The sequence below is a fragment of the Helianthus annuus genome, chromosome 4 (assembly GCF_002127325.2).
Source record: "Helianthus annuus cultivar XRQ/B chromosome 4, HanXRQr2.0-SUNRISE, whole genome shotgun sequence".
Classification (NCBI taxonomy): domain Eukaryota; kingdom Viridiplantae; phylum Streptophyta; class Magnoliopsida; order Asterales; family Asteraceae; genus Helianthus; species Helianthus annuus.
Genome location: NC_035436.2, coordinates 19,775,086 through 19,787,824, shown reverse-complemented (window position 1 = coordinate 19,787,824; position 12,739 = coordinate 19,775,086). Strand labels below are relative to the sequence as shown.

At 36.6% G+C, this 12,739-nt stretch overlaps 1 long non-coding RNA gene across 10 annotated transcripts; it reads left to right on the top strand.

The window, feature by feature from the left end:
• Positions 1 to 399: 399 nt before the first annotated feature.
• Positions 400 to 4,455, top strand: LOC110935914. Of its 10 annotated transcripts, XR_004891734.1 has the most exons (10): positions 401 to 776; positions 1,068 to 1,368; positions 1,575 to 1,669; positions 1,848 to 1,869; positions 2,416 to 2,522; positions 2,615 to 2,855; positions 2,948 to 3,121; positions 3,326 to 3,448; positions 3,631 to 3,857; positions 3,950 to 4,455. It is a non-coding gene; the product is annotated as an uncharacterized LOC110935914 (long non-coding RNA). The 10 variants fall into 10 exon arrangements; XR_002589548.2 differs by having other exon boundaries at positions 400 to 776; positions 1,068 to 1,179; positions 1,322 to 1,368; positions 1,575 to 2,522; XR_002589545.2 differs by having other exon boundaries at positions 400 to 776; positions 1,068 to 1,179; positions 1,265 to 1,368; positions 1,575 to 2,522.
• Positions 4,456 to 12,739: the final 8,284 nt, after the last annotated feature.

Genomic DNA, 12,739 nt, shown 5'->3' with positions numbered 1-12,739 from the left:
ACATACCAATGCACACATAACAAAGCACATATCACATAAAGATTCACGTTACCATTAAGTTTAGTCAGTCACTAGTCACATAATGTACAAACAAGTTACATCACGACACAACGAAAGGTTCTAGATTTCAGGTTGTCACAAAAAAGAATACTTTAAAAAAAATATTACTTGCTTAGAGGGTAAATATGACAAGTTTAAATGTGATTATATGGAAAAGGGGTATAAAAAGTAATAAGTGAGGGTATGTTTAGTAGCCCCTAATAAATTTTAGTCGTTTTCTTAACAAGTTGAAAATGTTTGAGTTTGACCAAGAGATTAATCATTTGTCATTATCCTTATTTTATTTTATCTATATATCTATATAAAGCATCTCTCACGGATATAATAGTCATTTCTAGCCCTAATTTTAAGATGGCATGTGAAAAGTCAGTTAAAGTCCCTATTTTTTTTTCCATTTTCTTCCATTATTGCCCCTCTCCCCTAACAAACCGGCCTCCAACTCATTGTCATTCTCGAATATTAATCACCATGGTTGAATGCGACCTTTCAGTACTCGTCAGTTCCCAACTCCCCTATAACCTAATGTTCGTTTCAGGTTCCATCAATGGAGATGAATCTCATCTCCCTCTAGCCTGTTTTTCGACTCTTACCTCAATCGACGCGATCTTGTGAGATGGATAGATTGTTAAAAAAATCTAGGGTTCAATGTCAGAACCGCAAGGTGAAAATGAAGATTAGAGTTGATTTGAGATCCACCCACGAAGATTCAGAAACAGGTAACCCCTAACCCTAGGTGCTTCGATTTGTTTTTTTTTATTTCTCTATTAATTAGATTGTTCATCTTGCTTTTCCTAATGGGGATGTGAAAGTGAAGAGTGGTTATTGGGCGAATTCGCGAGGTGGAAGTGCTGCTTGTGGGATATTATATTTTTTGTTGTTGTGCTTTAAGAGTTTGATTATGTTGTCATGCTTGGTGTGACCTATGTTTAAGAATTTTGTATAATCATGTTTGAAGTTTGTGATATATAGTTGCATTATTTTGTCTGACATATGTTCATCTTGTGCAGAATGGATACGTTGAATAAAAATCTTCCTTTCTATAGATACGAGAGACTACAGGAATTTAAGAAAATAGCTCAGAGGGTTGAACATGAGACTTTTACTGCTACCACATGCCAGGTTTGATGTGTTTTTTATGTTATATAGGCAGTTTTGTAGTTTTTTAAATATATTCAACACATCGATCTGGGTAAAGAATCAACAGCAAAGCTAATGGCCTCTTCATCCTGTCCTGCGATTACATTTGGTCCATTTGCTTCAGCACCAATGTTATGAGTCCAGTTGCGGAGGTAGCCTAAAAATTCACAGGTAACCCAATTTTTTTTGGGTGATCAGGGGTATTCTTTGTATAAAATTGGATTTTTTTTTTATTTTTTTACACTACGAAAACGGTACGGAGACGGGGTTGAGTGGTAGCGCGGGCTACCCCTTCTAATACACTAGCTCCGCCCCTGCTTTTGAGATCATTGTCACACGCAATTGCATCCTTCAATGGGTTATTTGTTATTTTGCAGATAAGTTTTGCTACAATTGCATCCTTCAATGGGTGAAATTTGTTCCGGGTACACATTCCCCTCAATAATCCTTGGTAAAGTGTCCCCTTTGTAAGGTTTGTCATACTTCACTTTCTTGCATTTTTGCACCAGTTAGTTGATGATAGTGAAAGTCGTTATGAACTTGTGATTAATGCTGTTGTGTTCCGTTTCTTTTTGAATGATGGTTTCTTAAGTTATTTCAGATTGGAATGTTCTTGGTGAATTAATTTTGTGATGATGGTTATCACGCAGAGAAAAAGTTCATCTGATATATGTGAGTATGATGAAAGTTCTTTTCAACATGTTATTAATCTGAACTTGGAGACTAGGTAAGTTAAGTTTATAACTTTATATATACTATATAACATGGCACTAGAAGCTCCCCATCGAAGCTCTCGGGTTTACCCGATGCTACATGTTCTTTGAACGTAAAAAGAAACGGTACATGCTCACACCCAGTCACTACAGCGTAATCGATCCTGTCTTTTTCTTCTAACTTGATAGTGCCATCTTGAGATACTTCCATTGGGCCCTCAATTTCGTCAACACTGTAGGTTCAAGGGGTCATCAATTCATTTTTATTTTATGGATCATATTTATCAAGTTAACTTATTCAAGCCTAACTGCCAGGGAACTAATGGGTTAGGTGATTATAATTAACATTTTTAGTTCGAACGCATGAAATAATAAGAAAATGATATATGTCTAATTAAGTTGAAGTGATTAGATGTAATTGGTTTTGAGTGGTTGACAGCCTTGAATGGTATATTGGTAGGTTTTACATGTACATGAAGTTGGTTGAGTTGTTTATTGTATGCAGTAAGGATCATGTATTATAAAGATAGTGGCAGGTCAAGAGGTTTCGGGTTTGTAAATTTCTCAAGCGAAGATAAAGCACGTTCAGCTAAAGATGCCATGAATGGGAAGGTTTGTAAATACCCTTTTACCAAAAAACAAAAATCTTGAAATGCGTTTTAGCTTGTAACCACATGGTTTATTAAACCACATGCTTTTTTTAGGAAGACCATTAAAGGTCAGCTTTGCACTGGACAAAATCGGCCACTCTAACAGGGGAACTACTTTCAGTCGTAGCCGCTGACACAATATGTTTTGTCATATTAGACTATAACAACTATAATTTCAAAGTGATTATATAAAAAAAGACTTTTAAGACTTTTGCGAGATGGTAAATGGAATGGGGAAGATATTATTCCAGCTAATGCTCGTTTGCTTAATGGCGAACCCTTAAAGATTGTCTAGGTTAGTGGTCAAACATTTGCGATTATGTAAATTTGTTTTTTAATCATGTTTTAGTATTTTTTTTTACTGAACCGGTGAACCTACTTTTGTAGTCGGCTCCAACTGGTAAGTCCATTCCGGTCACAAAAGGTTCCGGGGATGGTGTGTATTCTGGTTTGACTTGCAAAAGGTTTGAGGCGGTTGTTATCGGTACTGAGGTCTACATGCTCTTTGGGAAAGCTGCTCATCTTGTTGATAGCACAAATCAAGTTGGTCATTTTCAGAAAGTAAGCACGAAAAAAGATTTAAAATTTACATTCCGGACGTGCGTGTTTTTAGGATTTTGATTATGCTTGTCAGCTTTTTAGGTTTTGACTGCAATCGGGAATTTCTGTATTTGTTCGTTGTTGGAATAGTGATTGACTTTGGGTTGGCAATTTTTTGTAAAGAGTTAAATCTTGACACTGACCAGCCGGGTTGTTACTCTGTAGAATCGACCACCAGAGTTGCTACTTGGAACAACTCATTGTGGATTTGGTGTGGGCTTATGGAGTGCAAGATGTATCCTTGGAGAATTATATGCTGGCATGCCTATCATGCTTGGTTGGACTAAGGTAATATCAATTTTTAGATTATCAATCCAGTTTAAAAAGTTGTACTACACTACACCATGATTATTTTTATATTATGATAAAATCATGAAGAATAAACAAGGAGATTCTATATACTTTAACTGTTAGACCTGTTTCTTGTTCTAGATAGAGTTTTAAATTACCCATTCAACTGTATCTTGTAGGTTGAGCAACTGCATAGAATTTAAGCTTTGTGGTTCATCGTAACTGATAGTTACTGGATAAAGTCAAAATTACTTCACTCAACAGCGTACAAGCCCGTCCAGCCTTATAAAGACGCATTTTAGAAATCTTTAAAGGTTTTCCTTGAGCTGCTATTGGGCTTATGCAAACTTTACTTGCAATAGATCATGAAGAAAGAGGAACTACAACACTTGTTTTGAAGAGTGAGGTAATTCTCATTTTTTAAATACTGAATATAATGTGTAGAGTTTTTTTTTTGTGATCAGATGAGTTACGTAACGATTAATTTTTCTTTAGCAGTTCTTTACAACAAAGCCACTTGCTTGTGATCCTTCAAGTTTGCTAGAATATCCTCCCAACAAAGAAATTGTTGCGAAAAGGAGAGAAGAAGAAGCCAAAAGTTATGTGCATTTATCTAACATTTAAAAAAAATCAAGCATGTACTTAGACGTAACTATTTGATTACTTAACTTCAGATTTGGTTAATTGACTTGAATGATATTGTAGACAAAGGATAGCAAGAATGACTGGTCAAAAGCTGTATAAGGAAAGCGGGGAAGCACAAGAAGCCGGTGCCAGCTCGGGATGCCAGTGCTGAGTTTGCAAGATCAACTTAGGATGCCAACGACGACGATGATGACATGATGATATTGATGACGACAACAAAGCCGATGGTTATGAATCATGATGGTCACCTTTTTGATGCTCAACAATTCCAATATCCGAGTTTCTATTTTTAACCAATGAATTAAAAACAATTCTTAATACTCATATTTATCCAAACGCAGTATTCACTATCTACAACATGCTAAGTGGCAACTCCATTGTGTTTTAAAATGTGCAGCCTCACATCGCGCGAGTCATTGAATGAAAATGTTAGGAACTTGGAATGGGCTATGATTCGTAATACACATCATAATTTAATCAGATATCAGTCGGACACCCGCCGCAACGCGCGTGCATTCCCACTAGTTATTAAAAAACCAACTAAATTAACAGTAATAAATAATAAATATTAAAAGGGAAAATGAGTTAACAGCAATAAAAATATAAATGAATGAATAGTATCGGGTATCGGTACCGGGATCAAATTTACCAAACTAAGTGTATTTTCGGTATCTGTTTAGCACCGGTATTCATCGGTTTTACCCTCAAATACCGGTGCTGTACCAGTACCGACCGTATCAAGCCGTACTGTACCAGGTATATTCGGTATCGGTACCCACTTTTGGGGATTTCGGTGATGGTATTTTTGGTACCGGTTGGTACCGAGCTCATCAAATCCTGTAGCAACATAGCAATGCAAGTAATTGCACAGTTTAGATTACTTTTCATACACACAGTAAGTAAGCTGTGTTTCGTTTGAATGAGGTTTTATATACACAACAACTTATTTTGCTTTATTTTTTGTCTTTTTACGTAATGAATGAATTGTAGCATGTAAAATAAACTTGAATATTTAGATTATTGATGAGCAAATCGTATCAAATCAAGTAATCAATCCGGTATCGTATCGGTACCAAATTTACTGTACCAAATCATTTTCGGTACCAATTTGGTACCCACCTTTTGGCGTTTTCAGAATCGTTATTTTCGGTTCGACACCAGTTTAGCACCATACCTATATTTATTGATTTTTACCTTCAAATACCATACTGTATTGTGCCGAGCATTTTCGGTGCCGGTACCTAATTTCGATGATTTTCCCGATCGGTACATTCGGTGCCGTTACCGGTACCGAGCTCATCCATATTTTAACGTGTTAGCACCGTAATAACTGAACTGAAAACAAGCGAATTTCCAACGTGTAGGACGTGTGGTTCCTATTATTATTATTGTATATTAGGTTATTTAAAATCGGTTTTTTTTTTTTTTTTACAGCTTGACTCTCCTTTTCACGACATTTTTATTTATGTTTTGATATTCGGTATCTGCTTGCCATTACTGACATACGTTTTGCAGTCATTGGGTCTCCGTCGCAATGCGCGGGCAGAAATTTAACTAGTATACTTTAAAAATATGTACATAACGATATATGTACATAACCAAAAAAATAAAAGTTAAAAGATAGTTTGGTAATTTATTTATTTTCTTTAGTTTTTTTTTTCCTTTCGCTGTCTCTAATCAATAGCAATTTTGTAAGACCGCCCGTAATGGGGCGTTTTTTTTTTAATTTTCACCAAACACGCCGGAAAACGCCCGGTCTCCGCCCCTTGGGTGGTATTTGCGAAAAAAGGGCCACCGTCATGTTTTAAAAAAAACGCCTAAATTTTGCTTTGGGGGACGAGTTGACCGTTGGCAATGGTAAGTTTCTTTATTTATTTATTTTTTTTAAATCCAATATAATACACTATAAAATACCCACTAGTTCATACACTTTTTTATAAAAAAACTCTCACACACCATCAAACTTTGTCTCTACGACTTCTACAATTTATAAAAATATGAACCCATTCCAACCCCCATTTGGTGTCCCCTCAAGACCCGTGAACCCAAACACAACCCAACCGCAACAACCCTTTAACCTTCAAGACATGGACCCGAACATGTTATCGTACGTGGCTTTCTTGAATGGCGCTACTCCATTCGTGCAACCCACTTTCTGCTTTGGTCAAGCCGGCGGCTCGCAACCTTCACAACAACAAGCCGAACCCGATGTGGATATCGTGCCGGAGACGCAACCCGAACCGGATCGAGAGACATCGAAACGCGGCAAAAGGTCTCATAAGAAGAAGGAACCGAACGAACCTCGACGTAAGCATTCTTACATTAGTTGGACGAAGGAGGAGGAATACACGTTGTTTCGGGCGTGTGTCGATGTTTCGGAGGACCCCGATATTGGTAACTTTTATATTTTTTTTTTACTTTTTTTTTTCGTACACGTCTATTTTATTTTATTTTTAACGTACAACTTTATTTTTCAATTTGTAGCAAACTTTCAAACGGGCCCTGAATTTTGGAATATGATTCGTGCACTCTTTTATAGCACGTGGGGTAAGGGCGAACATCGTGACAAAGATTCCATTTCTAGCAAATGAACCGACATCAACAACAAGTGTCACTCCTTCCAAGAAGTGTATAAACGTAACTACGATAATCGCCCGAGCGGAGAAGGTGACGTCGGGGTTTTAACGAGGGCTATGGAAGTGTACGAGAGAACGAAAAGCGTTTTCCCGTACCATAAGTGTTGGGAACTACTACGAAAAAGTCCAAAGTGGGCGGGCGTAGTGACCATGACGTCGAGTAGTAGACGTCGAGCTAAACGGTCAAAAATATCATCCTCCGTTGACCCTGAAACACCGACTTCCGATGCCTGCAATGGCGATCTAAATGTTGTTGTGCACGTCGACGAACAAGTTGAAGAAGAGTTGGCCCGACCGCCCGGTAGAAGAAAAGATAAGCGAACCGGAAAAAAACCGGCGGAGTCGTCTTCCGGTCTAGAGTTGAAGGAAGATTTCGAGGAGATAAACCATCGTCTCCAAGACATACGAGATCTCGGCCACCAACGTTTGGAGACTATGAAAGAACGCATCGCCGAAACCAAAAAGTTTAACGAGATGCAAGAGGCGAGACAAATGGAAAAGGACATTGAGTTTTTGTCCAAACCGATCGACCACCTCCAAGGTGACACGTTGATCCTTGCGTGTTGGTGCAGTTGTCTGTCGACTACATCTTAGTTCGAGTCTTAGGTTAGGGTTGTTTGTATCATGCACGGAAATCGAGAAATCATGATTTAGTAATAGTTTCGCTTTTATGACACTAGGTTAGTTTCGCTTATGTGACACTAGGATAGTTCCGCTTATGTGTCATTAGGTCCGCTTATATGGAAGGTTGGTAGTTTCGCTTATACGTACATGTCCGCATAAGCGAAACCATATGTCCTATATATAGGGGTCATTTGAGGCGAAACTAGGAGGTAGCAGTTGTGTTGTGTACGGCGAAGCCCTGCCGAATCGTCTCCAGAGCTTGTATACTGTTAGCAGATAAATAAAAGAGACGTTAAAATTGTGAAATCAAGCTAAACAAAGACTGAATCAATGAATTCCGCCTCTGATTCAGTCTGAGCACTCTTCTGATCGACTCGTCAGGTCGTCTAACGATCCTACATGTGGTATCAGAGCTCAGGAGGAAGAGTTCTTACCGTTTAGCTCGTTTTTGCTCAAAAATTCTGATTTCTACACCTTCTTTCATCAATTCAGAAAATTTTCACGGTCAAAATTGGATCAAAATTTCACAGACTGTGTGTTATTGGACATTAACAAACCCTGGAAAGTTTTGGACCAAAATACGGACTAAAAATGGACCAAATTGATGTGCGAAGTGGTTCCGCTTTTACGGACATTTGGTAGTTCCACTTATTTGACAGGTTCAAGTCCGCTTATTCGTACATATTTTGAAAAGGTCCGCTTCAAATTGCATCAGGTTCGCTCAAGAGGTCCGCTTGTAGTGACATGTTTGTTAAGGTTCCGCTTCAGAGGTCCGCTTATTGGATCATTTAGTAGAGGTTTCGCTTGTAAGGTTCGCTTATTGTGACACTTGAGGTTCGCTTATAAGACACACAAGGTTCCACTTTTGTGAACATCCAAGATCACATTTCCGCTTTTCTGACAACTGAAGTTTCGCTTATAGTGACATCTGAAGTTCGCTCTTGTGACAACTCACAGTTCCGCTCATTTGAACATTACTAGATCCGCTCCAAGTGCACATCTTGCAGTTTCGCTTATAAGACACTTGTTGATTTTTTAAAAAAAAATCTAAAAAGTTGTTGGATTGGTAAAAAAAATGGCAATGGTCTTTGATGAACAAGAAAACAATAATCTTGAAAGTTTAAATAGTTGGTATATGAGAACTGTGGATACCAATTATAGAAATGTGAGTAAGGACATTTGGGTTAAAGTTTTGAACATTTCATGTGTCAAAAAGATGAAACGTTGAATGAGTTGGAAATACGGTTTAAAATTTTAACGAACAATTTGAGGAATAAGGATATTAGAATATCAAATGATGAAAAGATATCGAAATTGACAAATGCATTACCTGCTAAGTGGGATGAATTCTTGGTTGAGCTAAAAAAGAAAGATTTTTTTCAAGAACTTTATCCAAAACAGTTCTTTAATGAGGTTAATGCAGAGTTTCGTAAGGAATATAAGAAAAGGAAGGAATTTTTGAACGAAATGGAAAAGAATTTACAAAAATTGGAATTGGATGTACTTACTGAAATTGATAAAAGAATTCGTGTGTGTCTTGTAACAAAGAGTAGTCTGAAATATGATATTAAAAGGAAATGTTATATTGATGAAAGTATGAATCCTTTTGATTTCGTTAAACTCTTTTGTGCAGGAACATACAAGATGGAAACAAAGGATATTCCAAAGAATGAAGAATCTGTGAAAGAAGAATCTGGTTTCGTATCAGTGTGCTTTAAATGTGATAAACTTGAGGCTGACAATGGCAAACTCTTGAAGGATGCGAAAAGTTTGATGTTGGAAGTCAAGAAGTTGAACAATGAGAAGCAAACTGATATAAAACAGATTCTGGTTTTGCAGGGAAATTGTGAGAAACTAAAAGCTGAAAATGACAAACTGTTGGATGGTTTGAACAGTTTGAAATCTGAAAACAAAAGTGAGAAAGAAAAGGCAAAAGTTTTGGAAGAAAAGATTAAAAGTTTTGAAATTGAAAAATCAAGAATTGAAAAAGAATTTCAAAATCAAATGAAAATTCTTGAAGATGAGAGAAATGTTTTTAGTCAAAACAACATTGAAAAGCAAAAAATGATAAATTCCCATCTTCAGAAAATTATTAAACTTGAAAAAGAAGGTGAAAGTGCTCAAAAGAAAATCAAAGAGTTAGAAAGAGACTTTGAAAGCAACAAGAAATCCTCAGAAAATGAAGATTTCTGAATAAAGCTTGAGAACAAGAATTTGAAAGCTAATGAAACGAAATTTCAAGAACAGATAAAAGTTTTGGAAAATGAAAAGACTGTTCTTGAAAACATGAAAAATGAGAATGAAAAATCAATCAAGTCTCATCTTGAAAGGATATCTCAGCTTGAAAATGAAGCTGAAAATTCAAGAAACAAGATTGATGAACTTGAGAAGAAATTGATAGGTTTTGTGACTGCATCAGACAGTTTGAATTTTCCCTGTCCAAAACCAATCAATTATGTTCCAATAAGTGACAATGTCACAAACTTTGACAATGTCAAAGTTGAAGATTGCGATGAGAAATCTGATGATGAAAAATAAAAATATTGAAAAACAAAAATTGTTGTTGAAATTAAAAGAAAAATTTCAGAAAGCTGTTCTGCAATCAACTGAAAAAGGTGAATGCTCTAAGCAAAAACCTTTGAAGAAGAAAGTGGAACAGAAACAAAAAATTAAAAATGAGAAAAATGTTCAAAAAGATAATAAAAGTTCATCAGATCGATCATCCAATCAAAATAAAAAATTACAAAAAGTAAAAAATGAAAACTCAAAAATTGTTGGTAATAAGTGGTGCAGGTAGAACCACAGTGCTGAAAAGTCAAATCCAGCAATCAACAGGAGAAAGGAATATCACCAAGCCAAACAATGCTTTGATCTTAGTATTTGGGCTGAAAATGGTGATTGGTACGATAACAGAGTGTGTTACCGATGTGGTTATCAAGGACACATTGCTGTTAACTGCCAGAGAAGGAGTTATGAGACGAGAAGATGCTTTAACTGTCAAATTAGAGGTCACATTGCCAGAGATTGCCCAAAGAGATTGAATGAAAGATTGAGTGTTAATTCTCAGAAATTGGCAAAAATTCCAGTTAAAGTCAAGCCTTATGAACAGAGGGTTTTAAAACCTAAAGTTCAAGAACAGATAATTCAAGAAAAGAAAGTTAAACTTTCACAGGGGCAGAAAGACAGACTGAGGAAAAAGAGGAAGAAGGCGAGAGAGTATCTTGAGAAGATTTTGTCCTCGGGTTCATTTGTTGGTAAAAATAAGAGTTCTGATGAATCGACTCCCTCGAATGCAAAGTCAAGCCAGGCGAATTCATCAGATACAAATCTGAGGACAAAAGAAGAAAAGAAGAAGAAGAAAATGGTCGGCGATGAATCTGATATGTCAAAGTCAGACAAGCCACCTTCTGGCGATGAATCTGACATATCAAAGTCAGACAAGCCATGTTCAGGCAATGATTTTGGTTTGTCAAAGCCAGAGGAGCCATTGGTTGAGGTAAAAAATGAGAATTCAGGTTTAACAATGGATGATGTAAATTTTCCACCATTATTGAACAAGAATTCGAAATCACCCAAGGACCGTCAGGCTTGGGTGAATCTGTTTAAATGAAAAACCTGACTTGCCGGAGTTCCCAGGTTGGTAAGCGTGGAACATGAATCGGCACATTTCTTGAGAAATTTCACTCTGGTGATTTTTTTCGCCTAACATGTGGTAAATCAGGGACATTAAGTTGTACTTGATTTTCTACAAATGGTTTATGGTAAAACTGAAAATGTAAAATCTGTCATGTGGATGAAGAAAACAAGATGATGAGACAACCCCAAATCTACAAATGATTGGTAAACAAACTAAGTTTTCCGGAAAAACCATTTTGATTAAAACAAACTTAAGTGTTTTGAGATCACAATAGGAAAATAGTTTGTTGTGAGGGGGAGTTCTGATTGTTTACGCCAAGTGGATGGAGAATTGAAGTGATTCTCATCAAGTTGTCAAATTAGTACTGTTTGTTTCAAATTTTCCCAGAAAATCAAAATTGAAACATATTTTGATTTTAGGGGGAGAAAAATTTTAAAAAAATTAGAAAACTTGAAAATGTCAAAAAAACATCCGGAAAAATTAAAAATGAGTTTTGGTGTGAAAAAAGGGGAAATGATAGTACATCAGCTAGACTGGCACAGTATGCTAAAGATTTGTAATGTATAAATGCAATTAAGCAGTCTCGCTAAAGATGTGTCGATAGGTTTTCACAGAAGTAGTAGATCAGTTTGAGATATAAACATAAATTTCACTTGCGTTTACGTGGGGAACACCTCCAGGATATATATAGGTAACCCCTGAAATCCTGTTTGAAGGGTCCCGTATTCTGAGATACTAGGTCTTTATGCTCAGTGATATCTGGGGTATTATCCCGGGACTTCTGCTGTATGGAAGTACTGACCTAGTCCCCGGATAATACTTTCTACAAAAAGCTTTGAAATATAAGCTCGCCTTCAGCATGCTGATGAAACAATAAAATTAATAGTCGCTGCTGTTGTAATTAAAAGATCCTCTAAAGGGGACACACCAAAAGTCGAAGCCGTCATCTCTCTGCGTATACGGAAGTATCGACCAGAGCTCTCACGGCCCTCGCACCTACCCCTTAACAGATATCAGCTGTGGTATACTCACCTGTAAGACTGAATACTGGGGTCTGGATGCGGGAGTATATACTGAGGTGGGACACATGTAGAGGTTTAAGTTCTAAAACATTAATTCTGTATCCCGAACAGGTTGAAGATTTTGTGAGAATTTAAGTGGATCAATATATCGGCAATCAACGCGAACTGTTTAAAAGCTTAAAATGAAATAACAGCTTAACGGTGCTAGTGTTTAGTCGGCAGCTGATATGATCCTCTTGCACGAACTCACAAAAATATGTTTGTATATATTTCATTTCTGCATTAATTTTTGTTATTGCATTTATGTTTCATTTTTGAAAAATCCAAAAAGATTTTCGACAACTGATGTTGGAGAGCTGAAATTCAAAATCTCAAAGGATAAACATGATGAACAGATGGTTTGGTTAATTTGGTTTGAAATGTTTTATCAGATGTTGGAAAGTTTAAAAGTTAATAAATTTTTAAATGTGAAAAATTCTTGAATGCTTAGTTGATTCATTAAGTCGAATCACAACTTTGGTGATTTGTAATAGAATGTTTGAAGTTGTATAGGTTTCTGATCCTGTTGCTACGGAAAGCCAGGAGATACATCAGAACTTGAGAAGAGTTTAAGTTGATAAAGCCAGGAGTTGATTTCAATGGTGATAACGAATTCCAGACGGCGATCCCAGCATGATGATAGGGGGAGTCTGATGAAAGTTAAAGCCAGAGAAAGTTCCGGGTA